Source organism: Corvus brachyrhynchos, unplaced genomic scaffold, assembly GCF_000691975.1.
Source record: "Corvus brachyrhynchos isolate BGI_N302 unplaced genomic scaffold, ASM69197v1 scaffold146, whole genome shotgun sequence".
In the NCBI taxonomy this organism is placed as follows: domain Eukaryota; kingdom Metazoa; phylum Chordata; class Aves; order Passeriformes; family Corvidae; genus Corvus; species Corvus brachyrhynchos.
The window spans coordinates 1,288,849-1,310,814 of record NW_008238960.1 but is presented as its reverse complement, the minus strand read 5'-3'; the positions used below and the strand labels follow the sequence as shown (position 1 = coordinate 1,310,814).

Sequence of the window (21,966 nt, the reverse complement as noted above, 5' to 3'; positions counted from 1 at the left end):
ATATCTTATAAATATATTGTTTATGTTCGGATATGTGAGATTGGGCACTGGAGGGTGCATCTGTTTTCCAGCAGAGAGGATCTGAATGATGTAGTTTGAAGAGAGGTGCTAGAGCTCAAAGATGAAGTCTTGTTATGAAGTAACCTACAAAACAAGAAAGCTAGACCAAGAGACAGAGATATTTGGGGTGAGAGGGATGCAAATCACTCCAGACACCAGTGACTTCAATGCAGTGGCGTGAATACGAGTCCCTCACAAAACTCATAAGTAACCTTTGTTTCAGACAGTTTTTGCCCCCATAAAGACTACCTGAAATGCAGGCTCTGAGTGAAAATCATCTAGGGCAATCAGTAGAATTTCCACTTGTTATTCCCTTCCCATTACTTTGGCATTTTGGGCCAAATGTTTTAAAATATTTCTAATGTCTCATCTTGAAACTATCAACAGGCAGTTCTTCATCCGTGATTTCAAGAGGCCCAAGTTCAGCTGGCTGCCTGTGTGCACACAGACCGACTGATTAAAACAAGAGTTTATTCTTGTTTGCACCCGCTGCTCCTCTGTCTTTTCATGCTTTAAACTAGAAGCCTAATGTAGCCAACAATGTTAAAAATTGTGTGAGGTGCTGCATCTGTGTGAGGGCAATACAGGCTGGGGGATGAAGAGACGGAGAGATGGATAGATGGAGAGCAGCCCTGCAGAGAAGGAGTTCAGGGGGCTGGTGGATCAGAGTCTGGACATGACCCAGCAACATGCACTTGAAGCCCAGAAAGCAAATCCCATCCTGGGCTGCATCCAAAGCAGCGTGGGCAGCAGGGCGGGGGAGGGGATTCTGCCCCTCTGTTCCCCTCTGGTGAGACCCCACCTGCAGTGCTGCATCCAGCTCTGGGGTCCTCAGCACCAGAGGAGGGCCACAAATATGGAGCATCTCTCCTATGAAGATGGAGACAGCTGGCATTGTTCAGCCTGGAGAAGGGAAGGCTTCAGGGAGACCTCATTGCAGCCTTTCAATACTTAAAGGGGGCTTATAAAAAAGATGAGAACAGACTTTCTAGCAGGGCCTGCTGGGATAGGACAAAGGGTAGTGGTTGTAAGCTAAAAGAGGGTAAATTCAGCCTAGGTGTAAGGAAGAAATTTTTGATGGTGAGGGTGGTAAAACACTGGAAGAAGTTGCCCAGAGAAGCTGTGCATGTCACATCCCAGGGGACATTGAAGGCCAGGCTGAGCAGGGCTCTGAGCAAACTGGTCTGGTTGAAGATGTCCCTGCTTAATGCAGGGAGGGTATTAGCCTAGATGGCTTTCACAGTCCCTTCCAACCCAGACTATTCTATCTTTCTATGAAAAACATCAAGGCCCTGAAGCTGAGCTTCTGCACCAAGTTGGTTTGAAGAATAAGTTTTGAAAATATAAAAATAGGCTTTTAGCAGCCTGCCTGACAGAGGCAGAGACATTGTGTGGGCAAACTGTTCCAGAACACGGCTGTGCAATGGTTATTAAGAGCTGTACTTCCATAATAACAGTGCTGGGAGCTTTCCTTAGTAAAGAACGATAAGCAAGTTTCAGCTTCTTCCTTGCTGAGACCTGGAGGCAGCACTGTGCTTGGTTAGCTCTGGTGCATTATCCTGTAATAGCTAAGCAATACACTTTGAGTGAAGGTTGAATAATAGAGTGTTTTCTCTCCCCTCTCCCCCCCACACCACTTTACTTTAAGAATAGCATCTTCCATTGTTGGTTATTGTCATTATCAACTGATTTCCCCAACGACTGCTCTAACCATCATTTCTAGCTTCTGGGCATTAAGCAAAGATCGCTGCAGCATAATTGGATTAATTTAGAGACTGACTTTGAACAGCATAATTGATTTGAATTTTATTCTGTTTTCTCTAGCCACTTTTTTCACTAAGAATCACAATGCCTGGGAGCCTGGGCATGGTCTCAAGTCCTCTACAGGCAAAGCCTTCATGAGTGGGAGCCCCCCTTGCTAAGTGGGTACCTTCCCCCATGCTCCATGCATCCCTCCACTGGGGAGGGCTTCCCGCTGGGCTTCGTGCCCCTTCCTTCTGCCACCTTTTGCAAGGGCTTTGTCTGCCAGAGGAGTCATGAACCGACTCACTTCTCCATCACTGTGGGGGGTGCTTCATGCTGCAGGAAGGGTTTTGTTCTCTGGCACAGGGTCTGTCACTGCTGTGACACGGGGTGTGGGTGATGCTGCACGTGGGGGCCAGCCCACCCAGCTGTCCCACATGGACCCTGCTTCAAGGATGCTTTGTGGCACACTTGGTTCTAACACCACCAGGGCCTTTCTGGGCATTTAGCTGTGCTGCTGCCGTACCCAGCGCAGCAAACCTTGCATCCTGCCATGGTTTCTAACTGGGTTTTGATTCTGTGTCTCACAGATGTGGGTGTGGAGTGGGGAGTGCCCTGCAGACGCTGCAGCAGGGCCTGTGGGTGCCTGGTCAGGTTCCTGAAGCAGCATGCACTCACCAGGGATCCCCAAAACACGCTTCATGGTTCACTCCCAAAGCTTTCTCTTTCTATGCAAAACTTCCTCTCTTGGTTTTCACCACACATCTTCACAGACTGTTAGGGAATGAAAAGGCTTTTAATTATAAATTAAAATAATTACAAAAAACTTGACTGAGTAGCGTGGCTGCAGCCCATCCTCCTGAGTAGCTCTGAGCTCCCTGGGCCATTTCAGCTCCTCTTGGCTGACTGCAGAGGTTGGCGGAAAGGGATTGGTCTGGGATATTTGGGCAGTGGCTTACCTCCAAGATGGAGCTGCCCAGGCCTAGGATAGGATCCTAGCATGAGTCACTCTGGCTTGTACTACCTGTCACAACTTGCACACAGTGCATGGGACTTCTGCATTCCCAACGAGCCCAAGGTTGCCATCCCACTAATTTCAGAAGACCCAGGATGTCCTTGCCATGCCTTTGGAGAGCACCTGGCTCTCATATTCATGTGTGGCAGCACACTGCTGTGACCACATCCCATCATACCCTCTCAAAGTAGAAAAGGAAAAGGGATACAACTGTGTTACTGCTTCCCACTCCAGTGCCAAGAAACAACAGAACTAAAAGCAGTGTTGGCCCTTGTCCTTCTTATTGTTTTGGTGAAAGAGAGTGATGCTGCCCAACATACAATTCAGTTCTCTGAAAGTCACCAGATTCTGTGCCTGCAGCAACCTGGTATCCTATTTCCAAATAAATCAGGGATGGAAGGAATGCAGACAACTCAAGCGCTATTGCCCAGTGATGCAGGGTGCTCCCTTGGGAAATCAGCTGCTCCTCAGCTGTCAGCATCTGCTGTAGGGATCAGCCTAGGGGTGCACAGCCCCTACCTGCACTGCTGCCTGCAAGTGCCACAAGGCAAAAAAAAACCACCTACCCTCCTGTTTTTCCATACAAAACTGCATGTGTGCACTTGCATGTGGAGTTCATGTCCTTTAACACATAAAGGCCATGACCATTGTAGGAATGTTCATAAAAACATAGTTGCTGTAAGGCACACAATAGATTTTCCCACTTCTTCTCCTGCTTGGTATTGTCTTGTAATAAATATCTTGAAGATTTAGCTGAGTTAGGGGACTATATCCACACTAACAGCATTAGCCTTTTCCTTAATGTTTTGCTGGAGTAACATCCAGCAAACTGATGCCCAGGAACCTTTTCCTTCCAATATCTGAACAATAGTTCTTAGGGGTCGACTTTGCCAGTTTTCACTAACCTTGCTGCTTCTATTCCACAAATGCCAATCTTTTGTGCTCTTAGCTCTCAGGCTTTGGTACGAGACACACCTTTAATCATTTGCTTTTTGGGTTTTGCTTCCAGCTTTCCAGGTTCTCCCTAGTAGCATAAAGCCAAGAAGAGAAAATGGGACTGCAGAAGTGATGCTGCTGGGCACTCACAGTGCCCCACAAAAACTCCTCTTCCCAATGCCTGGAAAACTTTATCCCTTGCCCATATTCACCTGTTCCTTCTCTTCTGTCTCAGTTAGTCATGCTCCCCTCCTCACATGCACACTTCTTCCATGCAGATGTTACAATTGTGCAGGCTGTAATGCACTGGAAGATTTCTTTTCCATCCTCCACAAATATCTAAAGTTATCCCCAACTACTTAGCTAATCTGTCTGTAAGATCCAAATGTCCCCAACATTTGGGGGCCTTTGAGTTTGGGATTCTGATTCAGGCTTATCTACAGAAAATATTGAAAGGTCAGTGCATTTTAATTCATCCACCAAATGAAGTTTGAAGGTGCTCAGTGCTACTGTAGGAATGTGCTGCCTGAAACCAATATCTACTTGCAAACCTGGTGGGACTAATTCGGGTCTGAAGGAGTTTTATGTGAGTATTGTTTTACTTTGAATGTTCTCTTTGCTTCTCATCACATCTTTAAATCCCACCAAAGACAGGTTTTCTCACAAGATGATGCCTTTGCACATTCATTCAATGATATTGACTTCCCAGTGGCAGCAGGGCAATAAACCAGGACATTAAACTGTCCAATCAATTGCCCTCCTGCCTGCGTTATGTGTGTTATTTCCCACTGTGCACATTCAACATTATGCTCTGTGACCATTAACGCAGTGGGTGCTGTTAGACAATGAAATGTTAGACAGCAGCCTGCTAATAAAAGGTTTAATGGATAATGTGATATCCTTACCAGCAGCTACAGAAGAGTTGGTCCAGAGGAACAGGGACTGTGTGCTGGAGCATGTTGTACATGAAATAGGGATGTCTGTGCCAATAAACAAATGCTCCTTTATCACAGGTCTGGTGTGGGAACACTGACCTGGAGAGAAAATTGAGTTTGTGGGAAATATCCCCCTGGACTAGAGGGGTGGACAGAGCAGGCATTACCTCCCAGGAACTCACTTTTTGATGCCATATGGCTTAACATCTCAGCAGGACATTAATGACAAGAAATTTATCAAGCATTTTTCTGCACTGCCAGGTTGCCAAGTGTTCCTCCTTGCTCCCCAAATTTGCCATTCAAATATTACCTGCTGCTCTCTCCTGCTTTGTGAAACATGACACAAAACTGCACTTCTTCCCAAGGAGAGGTTTCAACTTTGCAGCTGCCCTGTTAGGGCTTCTCACTGCCAGCTGACACCCTTCCCCACCAATGCTCTTGTACTTGCCAGGCTAGAGAACTCCCATGGGCATCTGCTGGTCAGCCTGGCTTTGACACAGCTGGATTTGTGAAACAAGCGTTCTTCTGGCACAGACTCATTGCTTGTCCAGGGAAGACCTGAACCAGGGAAGGCAAAGACTGACTTCTGATGGGATTGAAACTAATTCATGCCCAAAAGAGTCTCACAGGGAGTGAGAAGCAGTTACCCAGCCATGGACAGGGCAGGAGCATAGGGATGCCACCAACCACGGTCTACACATACAACTTGGTGATGTCCCTCTGGTGGAAGAACTGAAGGGCTGAGAAAGGGCAGGGGGACATCAGCCACTTCCAGCTGGGTAGCTGAAGCTGCCCACTCCTTTTTTCTCAGGTTTTCTATGGTCCAAGCGGAGTTTCTTCCCTTATGTCTCCTGCAAGATCACTGTGCAAGTTAATGGTGTGCTGTTTGACCTCCTCGTCACCTAGTCTCGCCTATTCATTTATATTTGCTTTGAATTAGCTGGTGAAGTCCCTGTATCAACATTATTTATAGGTTTTGTACATTTCAAGACTGCTGCTTTGTTCCTACGCTGTACTTGTCTCTTAATCTAACTAATCATCTAATACATTTTGAAGTCTTTTCATTCTTCCTCATAAATCAAATTTTGGACCTTGATGAATCCATTTGCTGTGCTGATCTGAATTCTCTCTCTTTCATCAGACCTTCTTCATCTCATAAAGAAGTGAACAGGCTATTCCAGGTGTGCCTGTGAAAAGATTTCATCTATATATTCCGGTCTCATTATCTGTTTCTCTGGCTATTTTACCTTGTTATCCTGCATTGCAAGTACAGCTCCCCAAGATTCTTTCCGTTTTGTTTCTTTGCAGGCTTATTTGATAGCACATGTCTTAGATTTTTCTATCCCCTTGTGAATTAGAATAGCTTTTCATTTTGATTGTGTTTTAATCCATAAATAGTATCTCATTTTCTCACTTTCTCCCTGTATTTTTTATCTGGGTGACTTCCACCCTATTTTTTTCATGTCTTCTTTGTATTAGTAATTTCCCTCAATTTAATATATCTGGGGCTTCAATTAATACATTCTTTATTCTCTGCTCTAGATAATTAGTAAGAGCATAAAAGAACAGATGCATGTTATTTAACATATGTCTCTGCTAGTGTCCCTGCTGACCTATAAGTGGTTACTTCCACCATTTGTTTCTAATGTTTAAATTTATTTATGAAAGACGTGTGATCATCTCTTAACCCTAGTAAATGATGTTGAGATGGAGATTCAGTGGACATTCTCATAAAATATTCTACAAATAACTCCGAATATAACAGTAGGAGAAGGTCATATGAGATGAGCATTGCAGACTCTTTGAATAATCTGTATTACACGTGTTGTTTTCCCAGAGCTGTTTGTTTTGTAATGTTGCTGTTATCTATTAACCTTGACAAAAAGGGGTACTCAAAAAGGCATGGGATTTGTATTATTGACTGTTGTTTTATTTTTAAGTTAAACTTTGTGGCTCTGAAAGAACATTGCCTTTCAAAGGAAAAATAGATGGTCTTCCTTCTGTGATAAAATTACACCAAAATACTGGAAACTAGAAATTACTTTTTCTAGCTTCAGAAGCTCAGCAAAGCCTTTTTATGACTATTTTTGTTCACAGTTGTCGAGGTTTAGGAATTTAGTGCTCCCACTGAAACCATGCGCCACTCGTGCCAGCCACTCACTCCCTTCCCACTCCCCCTCCAATTCTCCCCTGTATCGACTGGAGAGGAGAATTGGAGACACAAAAGGCAAAGATCATGGGTTGAGATAAGAACAATTTACTGGAAACAGCAACAAGAGAAGCAAATAAACAGTAACAGCAACAATATTAATAACAAAAGTGTAGAAGAGAGAGAGAGTGATTCACGTGCAAAATGCTCACCATGGAATCCAACCCAACTGCTCCATGCTTCCCCGATACAGAAAATGAGGTGAGGTGGTATAGAATAATCTCCAGGTCCTAGCCAAGCCCTCACCTGGCTACTGCAGAAATCAACCCTGTCCTGGCCAGAACCAGGACACCAGGAAATTGGTCAAAAATCTGTTCCATCTGCTATGGAAGTCACCTCTGTGAAGGATAAAATACTGGGTTTTACAGCATAAATCAGGGTCTTGTTTTTTGAAACGTGATTCAGTTCTTCCAACAACTTCTTGAATAATTATTGAATCCCTCTATAGTTCTCCTTTTTACAAATCTTATGTACAAGAATAAAAAAAACTTTGGAATGCACTGTGAGCATACTGTCCCAGAATTGCAAAAACAGTCATTTTTCTGCTTCAAGAGGAACAAATTATCCCTGTTTCTCCATTAATCTTTTTATAAGCAATGAACTGGTGGACAAGCAGTTACTCATATTGCCTTAGTTTATCTCCTCCTGGTCTTGTGGCATGCCCTGGGCAACACCCCGAACGTCACACTATCAGAAGTGGTCCCAAGGCTTTCAAAGACCTGCATGCTTGTACAGAGAGCGCCTGTTCCTCTCTTGATGTTTCTGGCTAGAGCAGGAAATCTGAAAATCCTGAACAACTTTTAGTGATCTTTAACCTTCTGGAACACCTTGGGCCTTGCCAAATTTCTAAAGTTTACATCTGTGACATGGTTTCTTAGCCCATACTACCAGAGACCAGCTGGGTTTCATTGATTCTCACCATCTAGTGGGAGAAGTAGGATACTTTCAGATCCCTAGGACACACCTCCCGTCCTGATACCAAAGGACTTCTGCAAAATCTCTAAGCACTTGCAAAACAGTTCCTTATCAATATTTCTTTTAATAATTGGGGGTGGGGTGGGGGTGTTCCTGTTCACTTAGACTAAAACAGCCTGCACATCTCACATCACTATTATTTGCTTATTTAGAGATCACACCTGCATTTTGTATAAACAGTGCATGGATATGACACCTTTCCTTTGCTCCTTTTTCTTTGTTATGGAAGATTTTTCTATGCAGCTGTTCAGCATCTCAGCCATTCTCCATTCATCATTCATTTCATATTCTTTGTAACTTGTAAATTGCATTGCAGAATTGCTCACACAAACACTGTAAAAAAAATGATTCAAAGTGCATAAAGGTCTCAGCTGAGTATTCTCTGTCTGTACAGGTAATTGTGCTGAGGGTAGTTTTTTAGGCCCTAAAAGAGCATCAAATATTCCCAAATATTTTTCTCTGCAAAATCAAACTCACAGCAAAAAACACAGTGTCATAAATGCCACGAATTGATGAAAAATAAACAATGGGACTGAAAAAAATGTTACTGTAGCACAGGATTGTCAGTACACAACTAAAGTGGTCCATAGGTAGCAAGAGGCTTTCAAGGTGCATACATTTGTTTTAGACTTTAATTACACAGACCAAGTGGATCGGTCTGACAAAAAATAAAAAACAATTGTTCTCACTCAATTCAGTGAGTATTTCCCACTGGAGAGATATTACTAAGTGATAGTGCATAATTTTGCTAGGGGAACTTGACCTTTTTGCTTGTTTCTCCCTGGTAATAAGCAAAGGCAATTAATCCCACGTGTTGAGCTCATGAGTAATGGTTCCTCGTAGGTCCAATGGTGTCATATGCCAGTACATACATCAGTAGTAATCTCTATTAATCACACAGAGAACAATGACAGTCTACTGAATTTTGTTGTTCAGTAAGCTCCACACCAAACCCTTAGACTGCTAAAACATTGCTCAGGAAACAGAACTACACTGTAAGTTGAAGAAGTAGATGGAAAATCAGCCATACTGCACACAGACCTTCCTAAACCTGAGCTTCACTCCCAGCTCCACACAGCTTAGTGACTGATTTGATTGGAAATCTGTATCCCTCTTCCTTTGAGGCGCCATCTCACCCAGCTGCAGACTGTCTTGTAAATGCAAGTGCACTCCTTGGCACACAATTTTTTTAATGCTCACATGCAGTAAAATATTTAAGCTAGAAGAAGGAAAATAAATGGGAACACATTCCCTAAAACTCCAGGAGCCGGCCTGCTCCTCTTGCACATTGGCAGACATTTCTTTTCTTACCTCCACGGCGGTGAGCTCCTTTCAAATGTGAAATCCTCTCCTGGGCGCAGGGTGCAACTACAGGCTAATGCTCACTTGGATGTCTCTGTCTGACAGAGCTGGTCGCCAGGGGCTGCAAACACCAAGCCAGAAACACACGCAGGACCTCTGCTTGTTCTTTAAAACGCAGGGCACGGGAAAGCGCTCTGCTAACCTGGCGTCAGGGAAAGGAGAGTGATGGTCACAAAAAGAGGGACGTTTTAAATGCGGCTGATAACTTTGCACTGCCCTGTGTCCTTCCACACACACAGAAATGGCTGGTAAGTCTCTCACTCCCCCAGCGGATGTTGTGAGCTGCTCCAGGCACACTGCTGGCGGCTGCTGCTTCCCAGAGCACTTGCATTAACTCTGTAAGACCAACAGCAAGCAGCTTTGGAAGTGAACAGTCAATTTGCTGTATCAGTTGCCCTGGCAGTCTGATAATTGCAATGGTGAGAACTGAGCCAGGGGCTCCAGAAGGGTTTTTGGAACAGGCTTTCAGCAGGCTTCTGACTCCTGTTGTGGAACACCTTCAACATTCACAAAAGAGCAGTGACCTAATTGTGAAAAACTGCTCTCAAAGGCCCCGTCTCCTGTTTGCTGTTTCATGTCATTTTGGTGAATTCTGCTTTAAAGGCATTTTCTTTCTGTTTTCTTGAAGCACTACTCTGGCTTTCTACTTACGCCAACAGCCTTTGGGCTTTGTCTGCACTGAGTCTGGAAATCTTTCATGCCCCTCTCCCCAAGCCAATCATGTTCAAACACAGCGCTTGTGGAGAGGTGCTAATGTGCTTTCCCAGGCCTCTTCAGACATGATTTAAAAGCTGGTAGTTAAAAGCATAACACAGAGAAATACACTTGCAAAAGGATACATTTTTCTTCCACTTGGAGCAGAACTATCTAATTTTCTCTGAGAAACTGAGCCAGAAGTCATTTGACTTTGTGCATACTGAGTTATAATTTAATTGAGGATGTATTTTATCTTTTTTTTTTTTCTTTTTTTTTTTTCACTGCTTCAAGTTCCATGATGGCTCTCCTTCAGACTTTACCAGGCTCACCTCATGTCCTCTCCACCTGTGGATCAGTAATGTGAGTAATGTGTGATGCATACTGAAACTGCAAGGGGTTTAGGTTCCATTTGGAAGATGGTGCCTTCCATTTTAGAAATAAAACTTTATCCTAGTTTTTCACTGGCAGTTCCAGATTTTCTGTAATATTCAGCTCTTTGGGTATTTCATTCTTTCTTCTGAATAACTCCTTCAGACAATACATGTTTCTGTCTGTGACTGTACATTCCTGTTTAACTAATACCTTAATATTTAGTTGTCTGTAGAAAAATGCTATTCTATGGTCAAGCTTTCAACTTCCAGAGGTTAAATAATCCATTCTTCCTTATTTCACTGCAGGCTTGGTACTTACTGAACTCCTTTCTTTGCTTCTACACCTTTGAATGTGCTGACACTACTTTTTCTTGGGCTGCAGCTGTTCTTCTCTTGCACTCTCCCAGCCACAGTTGCCCCTACCTCTCTCCAGCTCTTTCATACTGAGAGGGTGCTGAGGGGTCGAGCCAAGTGACCACTTAATTGCATTTGTTTTGGTGACTTTTATTATTTTCTTACCTTCCTTTAGCCTTTGGAGACAGGCCACTGATTCCTTTCATATTTAGCCTATTGAGTCAACATTTTGGTGACTTGCTACTGTCTCATGATGGCAAATCCAGTAGAGTGAATACAGCTTAGCCTGTGATGGAGCTTGAGACAGTGCCTGTTAGATCACAAGCATCTTGTGTTGCCACAAGCAAATCACTTATCACGAAGAAAATAAGACACCTACGTGTTTAGGTGTCTAAATCCCAACATGAAATCCACCAGCTTGGATTCTCATCTCAGCCCTCAGTGAAACTCTTCTGGCAAGGAGTAGGTCTGAAGATACCTTCAAGGATCTGCGCTGAAATGTTAAGCTGCAAATGTTGTTCTAACGTTTTCCCTGAGACTAGTTTTCTTCAGGTTCTGGAGTATGTTGAGCCTGGAATAGAATAGGTTGAACTTCCATATTAAACACTTTATAATGCAAAGTGGAACAGTTTGGAGAAAATGCCATCTGTACAGCCTAGCCTGAGAAGTGATGGAGAAGTATCTGCCTGCAGCCCCTGTTTCTGTAAACTTGTTAATCAGAGTTGCCTGACTGCATGAATTTCCCAGGACAACCTCGTTAGGCAGGTGCTTCCACTGTCCCTTTTAAGGTGGCTATATGCCCCATATGTGAGAAGATATTGCTTATTTGGGACCAAATATAATTTGTATGCAAGAAAGAGCTACTACAAAATATTTGCAGATAGAAATAATTTTCCCTGCTGTAATAAACTTCATGTGTTCGTGTCACAAATAGTGCAGTACCAGGGAGAGTGCCTTGAGTACAAGCTTTTAGTACAGGTATCTTTTGTTTGGTAAGGGATAGGGAGGGTGTTATTCTCAAAGAAAAAAAAATTGATTTGTTAGGTTTAGTCAGGAATTTACTGAGTTAATTTACTTCCTGTATATGAACATGTTCACGCTCTTGGGCAATTGCTACATTATTATAGGATGGAAAAAGGCTTTGGATGAATGGTGCTTTATATGTGCAGAACATACAAGAATCTTGAGCTTTATTGTGCTGCATTTTTTGAGTTGCTATCCCCTCTGAATGGTTTATTTTTCCCACTGACAAGCTAGCTGCTAGATGCTGAAGTAGCACAAGGTCAAGTCTGTCCAGCGGTGGGGCTCTGGTACATGATGCTCTTTAGATTTAACAAGGTGGTATCTCCTAGGGCTTTGGGTCAGTGAGAAGATAAACAGCTGACAGACTGTGGCACAAATTCCCAGTCAGATAGCTTGGGCCCTCTTCCCCAGCTGTGGGAGGTATTTTTTTCTCCCACAATAGTGTCCAAGGCAGAATGGCTCAATGAGAAACACACGGAAAATTGGTATCATTCCTAGGTGTAAGCTGAGAAGAACCTGTTGGCTTCAATGGGGTTATAACAGAGCATGGTATTTATCTCAAAAATAGAAAAATAAATATAGAATAGTATCTTTGGTAATATCATAAATGGAGAGGGGAAAAGTCAATATATTTCTCTTAAGTAGAAATTATCATTAACTGTGGCTCTTTTTGGAATAAGCCTAGGGAAGATGGGTAGGAGGAAAAACTGTAACCCTGGAGGGCAGACCGTGTTGAGGCTGTCACCTGATGGCCGACTGAAGACCAGCTACTGTAGCTACTTCAGCCCTTTCCAGGAACAAAGTCTGAACCTCGGATAATCATGGTAAATTCCTGAGCACCTCCAACTCCCCTGCAGCTGAAGGACTTTGTGTGGCATATGAAGAGCAAAGGGTGTCTTTTTTTCTGTGCTGCATTGGCAGCTCTTTCTCATACCCAGACTTTAAAGCCTTGTTTTCTCAGTAGTTCAGCTTCAAAGTTAGTGGGTACCAAGATACTAAAATGCAACTGTTTGCTATTAAGAACAAAAACGAAAAGAAAAAAAAAGAAGTAGATGGAGCTAATTGATCTACAACCTCCTTGCCTAAGTTTAGGAACCCCTTGGAGAACAAGATAAGGGTGTCTGAGTAGTACTGCCTTGAGAAAATAATGGAATGCACACAGTGAGTAGTCACAGAAATTACAAATATTTGGAGGATGGATGTAGAAAGCAAAACATTGTCCTTGCCTCACTGCACTGACTTCCCTAGCAACACAGGAAAAGTTTCCAGCACCTTAGATGGCTTTCTGTTCCACACTGGAACAAGATTAATAGTCTCTCAAAATCACCAGGGACAGGACTGCCGACCCAATGGTGCCTACCCCCCGCCAGCAAGGCATTGATTCTCTCTAGGGCTTTGACCTGAGTGCTCTAACCATCCAGTTTCACGTGTAACATGGGAGTGAAGCCTGCTTAAACTTCCCAGTCAGCATCTTTGTAAACCAGGACATTCTTCTCTGGACTCTCTTAGGGGTAGAGAACCTGTCAAATCTTTTAAGATAGCATTTCTAACTTCTGAAACACTCATGCTCAATTTTCATGCAGCTTTGAGGAGTCTATCAGGTGTTTAATCAATTTTCCTTACTAGTTGGGCTTTGAAAGGGTGTTTTGCAATGTGTGCTCTAAGGAAGCAATAACACCATTGGGCTAAAATAGTGAAATAGGATTTAACAGCAAATTTACTATAATGAAGATGAATCTTACACATCTGCTGAGTCACTTCAAGAGACATTATTTAAATGGAAAAGTGCAAAGGTTGTTGGTGACATTTAATCCGTCACCTTTTTTTAACATTTTAATGTTTTAATGAAGACAGATAGCTAAGGACAGGCAAGAAGACCTGCTACAGGTCTTGAGCCAGGCAAACTCCCTGCTTCTATGCTGTACCCAGAGCTGTCTCAGCTGGAACTCATTTGAATGTTTTATGCATGCTCTTAGACTCCAAATGAGCTGCCACTTCTCCACTAAAACAAAAATGCTTAAAAAAAAAATATTAAAAGGATTGTTGGGTTCTGTTTAAACTAACAAAACTGCATGTCCAAAGTATCTGAAAGAGAGCAGTGGCAAATGAGTGAAATTTTTTACCTGCATGATTCATGTCATGAAAGCCCCAGCATGAAGCATCGTTAGATCTGCCTGGTGTGAACGCAGTCGGTCAGGTTATAACGTGAATAAGGAAGTCAATTTGCATTCCCAAACAGTTTCATCTCTGTCATGACCATTATACAACAAAAAGCATTTCGCCAAGAAGCAGCCTTATCTTCTGGCTCAGGAAATTAATTACTGGTCAAGGAGGGGCAGCCTGTCAGCTCCCAAGCAGCACAGCACCTTCTTTTTCCTGAGCTACTTTCCTCTGAAACTGGCTGCACTTCAGAAAACGAGCTGAAGGCACCCAAGGAAGCTGCTGCTCCTTGAAAAACTGCCTCCCTCCCTATCCTTGCTTGTCCACCTGTCTGGTCTGAAACAGTTTCCCCACTGTGGAAGTGAGAGGGTTCCTTCATGACAATGAAGGAGAAGAAGCTGAAGGCAAACAGCTCTTTTTTCACATCTCCTGTTGATGCAGCCTCCACCGGTGCTTCTGAAGGATCACCTCAGTCCTGTGAGTTCTGAAAAATTTTGCTTTGGTTTGGTTTCTTTCTTGCCAAAAATACCACTGACAACTCTGGGCATTCATCTAGTGGTAATTCACTCACTCAACTTTCCTGACAATTTTTTGTTTGCTTGCTGTCAGCAGCTCCATTGCTATTAAGCAGTAAATGTGATAAGCAGTATAGATAAGACATCAGTCTTGCTCTTATCAAGACTAAACACTGTGAAAAAAAAACCAGTTATCACACAAATCTGCTTAAGTAATTCCGCAGGTCCCATCACTAAAATTACTCACGTTCTTCACTGCAGTGGCTTTTTTCAGCTTTGTGCTATAGCTCAGCCAGTGGCATTTAACAAAAAATAATAATTTAGAAAACATTCAATTTTACAACTGATGTAATGTACACCAGACCTCCCTTTACATCCTTAGCAGCATCCTATTTTGTTTTTAAAGACACATTGCTAATGTGAGCCATGATGGAATTAACAGGGTAACCACATTCCCTCCCTCCCCTCCAAACCTCCCTCTTCTGCATTCAGCACCTGCACTGTGATCTGCACATTCTAACTCTCCCTTTTTAAAAAAATCCACAGCTGACAGAGTTCATGGGTGACACTGACCATATTGCTGCCCTAACCCCCTCTTTCCATCACTGCTCCCACCTCTCTCATGTGCTGTTGCCATAGGGAGGAATAGGTTAGCATCCATGTGAATAATTTACAAACAGCCCACTGGTTGTTCAAAAGCCACCTGAATCCCAGAAGGTGACTGTAGCTTAGGTGGATATTTGAGGCTTGTGTACAGCTGCTTGAGAACCACCTGTGGCCATCTGTTTTTCTCTCAAGCTTAATTGCCATGTAAAGAGCAAAAGCACTTTGGCAAACCTCTCAGTTTTCTCCAATCTATGTTGCAAGCTGCTGGAACGGTAGCTGTGTTGTTTTTTAATGAAAACGATGCCACACATACCAGCAACATGATACTAATGGCAACACGAGCAAATCATCTACCTGATTCCTGTCTGTTGGGTGGTTAATTGGAAGCTAAAAATAGCACACCCCTTCCTGACCCCTGAGATTTGTTTCAAAAGCTCTGCAGTAACTTCAGCTCCCACTAAGAAGCTGGAAACATTTTTAATAATATACAGTCTTTTAAAAGAACCAGTCAAATTCACTAAGCCCACTGACCTCTTGCTCAGTAAATTCTGTGGGCTGCATGCTCATTACATACAGGAGCCTGGTGTTTCCAATGTTACTTAATTTACTGTTTCTCACGGGAAACAGACTGGGGCAGGGAAAGCTTCAGGGCCAGTTCTCAATGCAGTCTTTATAATGTGACCTTCACCACAGAGTGCTGCACAGAGTTAGTTCTGCATCAAATGCCTTGACAGACTGAATGATGCCATAGGCATCAATCTGATGAGTGCTTTTCTGCATCCTTTTTTCCATAAAATGAAAAATACCAACCTCTCTACTAACTCAGGGAGTCGCACAGCCACTCTCTAGCAGGTCCCCAGGACACTGGTCACCCCAGACTCACAGCATACCTGGGCTGCCATCAGACTAGCCCTTCTGTGAAGCCCTGCTCTGTTTCAGAATATCTACACCAGCACTAAAGTTCAGAGTATTCTCGATCCTCCCCATTTAGTGTGCGCTGCTCCACACTGCCCAACGAGGGTCTTTCTGTGAGAGCTAAACTGAAAGCTGTGCTTCAGCCACAAATGGGCTTTGAGTCCCTGGGAACACACTGCAGCCACTCTGAAGGAAAAGCTCCTGAAAGACAAATGTTGGATCCTCAGCACCATTTTGCTCCTAATGCAGACACAGCCATCCTTCACTGTTTGGGCTCTGATCCACTTTGCAGCCAAAGTGCTGCAATACGTGCACAGCAAGATTAACAGTACATAACTTCCGCCTACCTGGATGCACGTCTACAGAGGAAGTTACCGTGAAGTTAGTGAGTGGGACTGGGAACTTACTGTACACTAACTCTTCCTGCAGCCCACTCCTAGTGATAATTCACTCTTCCCTGAAAAAGGCACATTCTCCTTCAACAAAAATTTAAATGCTACTTTACAGCACATTTAGATTCCCATGCTCATAAGCCTCCAGACAACAGGAATGCTGGATGACTAAACATTAATCTGAATGAACTTTGAGAGTGATTTTGTTAAACTATTTTTAAATTCTGTGTATTGACATTCGGAATTAAAGGGGATGTACTTTTTTTTTCAAAATAAACTACAGTTTACTGTTGAAATCTTAGTTCTTAATCAGAGAGTCAATACAAGAACTTACCTTGGTTTAGTGATCCATTTCAAGAATCTGAAACTAGTGAATTTGGCTTAATTTTTTTTCTGAGAACAGCAGTGCAGATAAACTCCACAGAAATCATTCTGAAATTATTTGTCTCTCACCGTCCTTGATTTTCAGCCAAATGGATTAGGAGAACCCTTCAGACCACAAAGCCTGTATTGAAGCAAATATAATACTTGGAGGTGAGATGTTAAATTCACACAATGAAATGTATTTAAGAAGCAATTTTTCCCAAAGCAGGGCAGGATCAAGCTTAACACCATTGGATTCATTTTCCATTTGTTTGGCTGCCTGATCATGTCTTTATTCAATAAGTATGGTTTCATCTCAGAGCCTTGGGTGCTTATGTTTGGTTTCAGAGAAAAAAAAATCATTTCCAAATTGCTTGCAGTTTATGCTCTGTATTTATTCCCATTTACAGAATGTTTTCTGCCTTGGGGTTTTGAGTGGGAAAACCCCCCACACTAGCAAAATGTCTTTCCAGCCTGAGCATGGCTGCTGGGATTTGTTATACCAACTTGGAGGCGGACATATGTTGATTTTTACCTCCAAACCCTTTGTAGACAAGCAATTTCTGAGCATGAGGTGTGGCCTGCAGTCAGTGCCAGCCACCTGGGTTTGGCAGCTTGGTCAGATCTCTACACAGGGACAGTTTTCAGTGTTAGTTTGCATCTGACCTGGAAAAAGGTGAAATCTGACTACACAAGTTGTTGTCATAAGGCTCCTGTTTCAGTGAGTGTCAATACGTACACCTTGGTCTCAGTAGGAAATCAAAGAGTTTCTTGCTTGGTAGAGTTACTCTCCCCTCCACCAACCCGTGACTCTGGCAATAAACAGATCTAGAAGAACATAAACACCTTTGTACATAACAAGCTTAGTGAGGTTTCAGGGTAGATTTACATATACTACCTTAAAATTTAATTTAGCCGTAACTAGAAGGTGACTTGTGTGCTGCTTGTTACGACTGTGCTCTTGCAACTTGATGCAAGAGATTACAAAGATATAAATTCATTGCTGCGACTCTCAGCAAAGCTACAAAAACATAACCTGATGTCTAACAGAAGGGGAAATACCAGAGCTGTAGCTCACAGCAATTTTATTTCCACACAAAAATGATATGGAGTGTTTTTAAGCCATCACCACAGTAGCTATAACCACAGTAGCTCTACTACATCTTTGGTGACTTTCTTGATTTCCTTTTTGTTTTTTTTATTTAACTCGTGATTTTTCCAAAATTTCCCCTGAAATAATTTGAAAAATCAGCATTAATATAAAAGTACATCCTGCTTGCAACAGGTTATATAACTCATACAAATAGCTTGCGGAAAACTCTAAATTCTCTTTCTGATACCTTCTTATACAGAAGAACTTAAGTACACAGAAAATACTGTATTTATGTAATATATACACATGGCCACTGTTGTAATTGATCATTAATATTTTGCACATGGACACAACCACTTTACTCACAAATAACTTGAGGGGAAAACTACTGCATCTTCCAGACTGCTGTCATCGATACAATTATGTTATCCTTCCCTACTGCATTGTTATCTGCAGTATAATTTCTTAGCTCGGAAAACCTTGCTCCGATCAGCTGCCCCGAATGGAATCGGTTGCAGTCATGTAAATAGAAGTTCAGCTTAATTATTTTCCTGTTTGAAAAATCACTTTTACCTGAAGCAAAGGATGCTTCATTTCCTTTTCTTGTTTTTCTTGTTTTCCAACCATCCCCTTCCCTCCCTTCAGCTACAAAAATAATTATCTCCGTGACAGGTACCAAACTTTTGCTATCTGCCTCTCTCTGCCTTCAAAAACACACTCAGCAGTACTTTGTGACAATCAATCAAAAGTATTACAATTATAGCGTTCAACACAGTTTTCACAGACACATTCACTTACCCATCTCTGGGATTTCTGTCTGCTATGAGAGCTGAAGAGTGGGAGTCAGGCTTCCAGTAGCTTCCTTTTGCTCCTGCCACCGTATCCAAGGAGCAAGTTTCTATAAACTTGCTTCTATAAACTCCACAGTCTACACATACCCCAGGCGCCCAAAGTTCATAGTCACCATCACCCTTCTTTCCCTTTTTGTGACACCTTTTTTTAGGTAGACTCCTCTTTTTAACACATAGAGTTCACCTCCTGCCTGATGCCACCATTTTTAGGCACATCCTCTGCTAAAGCTTCCAACTCTCCACTTGGTCACTTCCAGACAGATGGAGATGACTTTTTATACCAGTTTGTGGCTAAAACAACTTGGCTGACTGGGACACCAGGGTGAAACTATAAAATTACAGCTTTTGTACAGGTTCTTACTGCCTCTGGCTATGTCCTGTTTCTTTGGTCATTGGTGAACTAATTTAACCATGGTGGTTTGGTTTCTCCATCTGTAAAACACATGTACTAATACATGCATAAACTCTCACCCCTAACACTACTTATCCCAAGAGAGTCCCGAGAAGATGAATGTATTTGAAGAGTGCTTATTGATACTCAGCTGAAGCATCTTATTGAACTGTAAAATCCTTTCTGGATTAGAGGACACAAATCCTAAACCAAATTCATCATGGCAGTATAATAACTGAGATGCTAAAATAATCCAAACAAATCAACAGCAACAACAACACCACCACAATGCTAGGAGTTACTCTGTTGTGAGTCTAAAGGAAAAGGTATTCTTTCCCCCTTCACAGCTCTGGGATGATATTCCAGTTTTTCTCAGATTACAGATTTTAAAAACCCCTTAAAATATTGCACTTAAATCTGCTTTTTTTTGCTTTATGAAAGTAGGTCTTGGTGAGCAGTGCAATCAAGTGGGTTTATGCTTATTACTTTTTAAAAACATTTAAACATATTTAAGAAATTTTAAACAAATTGAAGAAGTTAAACTGAGGTGTGCAATGTCTTCCATGTTTGCCATGTCACTGGCACTGAAGCTGCCATCTGTGGAACAAAAGCAATAGCAACACTAGTGGGATGGATTGGAAAGAAATGGGTAAACACACTGCAAAGCATTTAATCACACTCCTCTGAAATTGTTGGGACTTCAGGTCATGATTTCATTTGAAGCAGGACCAGGTCCAAGTAGAAAACAAAATTTTTAAACTGGAAGACTGATGAGGCTGCACCCACACTTCGGAGTAAAGAGACCTCCTCACAGAAGGCCATATAAATGTGTTTTTAATTGCAGTAGAAAGGCTTGACTGTAAACCAAACTCATATGTATTTACCCCAAGTAAGCTCAGGCAGAAGAGTAAGAAGGGATGGTTGCTATCCCCCTTTTCTATAGGCATGGGCAGGAAACAAAGCTGCCAATTTACCTTTTGTGGCCCACTTCTGCTGTGAGGGTCTTCAGGAGGATTGGAATGGTGCCTGTAGCCTCCCTGCTGCAGCTGTGGGTGCTGTGTGAGTCAGGAATGGCACACATGACATGGTCTTCAAGGAACAGGAGCACAAAGCAGCACCAAAGCAACAGCACTGAGAGAAGAAGGCTGGAGCCAGAGACCCAGTTTTCAACATCAGTCCTGCCAGGACTGTACCATTTTGATCCTGTCCAAACCAGTTAACTGCTCCATGCAACCTTTTTCCCATCTGTTTAAAAAACTGGAATTGTATTACTTTTAATGGTATGTGGCACAGACCCCATAAATAACATTCTGCTATTGATCTTCAATATTAGTCTTCACTATCATCAGGCATTGCATCTAGTAAAGAAACTGCGACTTCGTGGGACTGGGGGCTAGGGCAGACAGAATGCTGTTTAATAGTTTGGAATCATTAAAAGTGGAATTACACCTGTCCAGTCATGCTCACTATTCACTTCTGGGGATGTGCAACTAATCTCCACTGCAAGCTGAAAGGTAACCTCTGAAGATAATAGAACCACTTCAGTTTGCAAATAGAAGTGAGATCCTAATCTCCGTAGCCTTGTCAAATTACTTATTAGGAATTACAGAGGGGGGAAGAAAAGAATACGAACCTCCGTATATTTTAACACAGATTATTTTGAGGAAACACAAGACATATGCAGGTGGGATAAATCCATGCTAAATAAATAAACAGAAGTGGCATAGAAAAGTAACTGCACAAAAAATCTCATGCCAGTGGAAATATGTTCCAGGCTATGTGTGCTGTCAAGCAGCAAAAAATGAAAATAAAAAGATCTTGCTGTATGAGAAAGACAATTGTTTTCAAATAGTTCTTTAATACTGATACAAACAACGTCAGATATTGTGATGCCTGTCTCACTTCCAGACTTCAGTGGGAGAGCAGAGGGGAATGATTCATGGAGAGCATGCAAGAAGCAGTGCCAAGATGGAGTTGAGAAGGACGTGAGCAAGGTTCTGTTTGTTTGTCTTTTCATAATGCAAGACAAACAGAATATGAAATGGAATTAGAAGGCAATGTACTTAAATTGCCAATTATTTCTTCACTGCTATCTTGAAAACCAAATAGTTCAAGAGCAATGAATTGTTCCCTTGAAACTTGATAGATTTTGTAGTGGATGTCAGCAATAATTAGTAAAAACCATGAAATGCATATACATGCACAAAGAGAATCTCCCTAATAAGATAAGAATCTCCCTATTACAGGTAATATAGGCAGCACTATGCCCTGCTTTCTCTGAGGCAGAGTTGGTTCCTTGCAGAGACAAGGGGCTGCCTGGGACTGACAGTTTTTATCAAGTTTGACCTAACAAATTCTTGCAGTCGATCCACTAACTGAGAAAAGAAGCTAATTAATACACACATAATCTTTGCTTCAGTATTAAGAGGTAAAAATCATGACAGATGCCAGAACTAGCCAGAATTTTCCCCAAGAGGAAGAGAAGGAAATATTTTTTAAAATACACCAAAAATTAAAATTAGTGAATGCCAGAATCCACATAAAATAAAATAAAATAAAATAAAATAAAATAAAATGTGTTAAGATTGACAAAATTCTGGAGCCAGGTACTAGCCACAGAGGCATTTTGAAAAAGCTGGCAGGAGATAAAAGAGACACTTCAGGAAACGCATTTCTATCCTTACAAATAGGTTGTAACTTGGTACCGATGGGGGATGGGAGGGGGAGAGGGAAAAGGCGGAGTAGAGCATCCTCGTTACTAAAACCATAAGAGTTATGAGTGTGGTATGCTTTTCGTTTGCCTGGTGGAGCGGCATCCTGCGGCGGTGTACGCGCGGGCAGAGCCTGAGCACTCATACCGGCATCCAACGGCTTAACATTCCCCCAAGCGCCCGCTCGCAGATCGGAGACATCAGGCAGGGTAACTATGTCTCTGCCCGACCGTCTGTGACCGTCGGTCCCCACTTTGCCCCCACGAGGGGTCCCGGCAGCCCCGGCACAC

General features: G+C 42.5%; 1 protein-coding gene and 1 long non-coding RNA gene across 4 annotated transcripts in view; one reads left to right on the top strand and one right to left on the bottom strand.

Moving 5' to 3' along the window:
- The window catches only part of LOC108447729, a 38,944-nt gene extending 17,211 nt beyond the window's left edge, over positions 1-21,733 (bottom strand). For all 3 annotated transcript variants that reach the window (XR_001863409.1, XR_001863410.1, XR_001863408.1), the window contains exons 1-3: positions 18,522-21,733; positions 16,602-16,772; positions 9,185-11,227 (exon numbers count right to left, since the gene is read on the bottom strand). This is a non-coding gene — a long non-coding RNA (uncharacterized LOC108447729). The remainder of the gene's footprint in view (positions 1-9,184; positions 11,228-16,601; positions 16,773-18,521) is intronic.
- Positions 21,734-21,811: 78 nt separating this feature from the next.
- The window catches only part of KCNG2 (potassium voltage-gated channel modifier subfamily G member 2), a 54,507-nt gene continuing 54,352 nt past the window's right edge, over positions 21,812-21,966 (top strand). The window contains exon 1 of the mRNA XM_008637122.2: positions 21,812-21,885. The gene's annotated coding sequence lies outside the window, so the exon portion shown is untranslated. The remainder of the gene's footprint in view (positions 21,886-21,966) is intronic.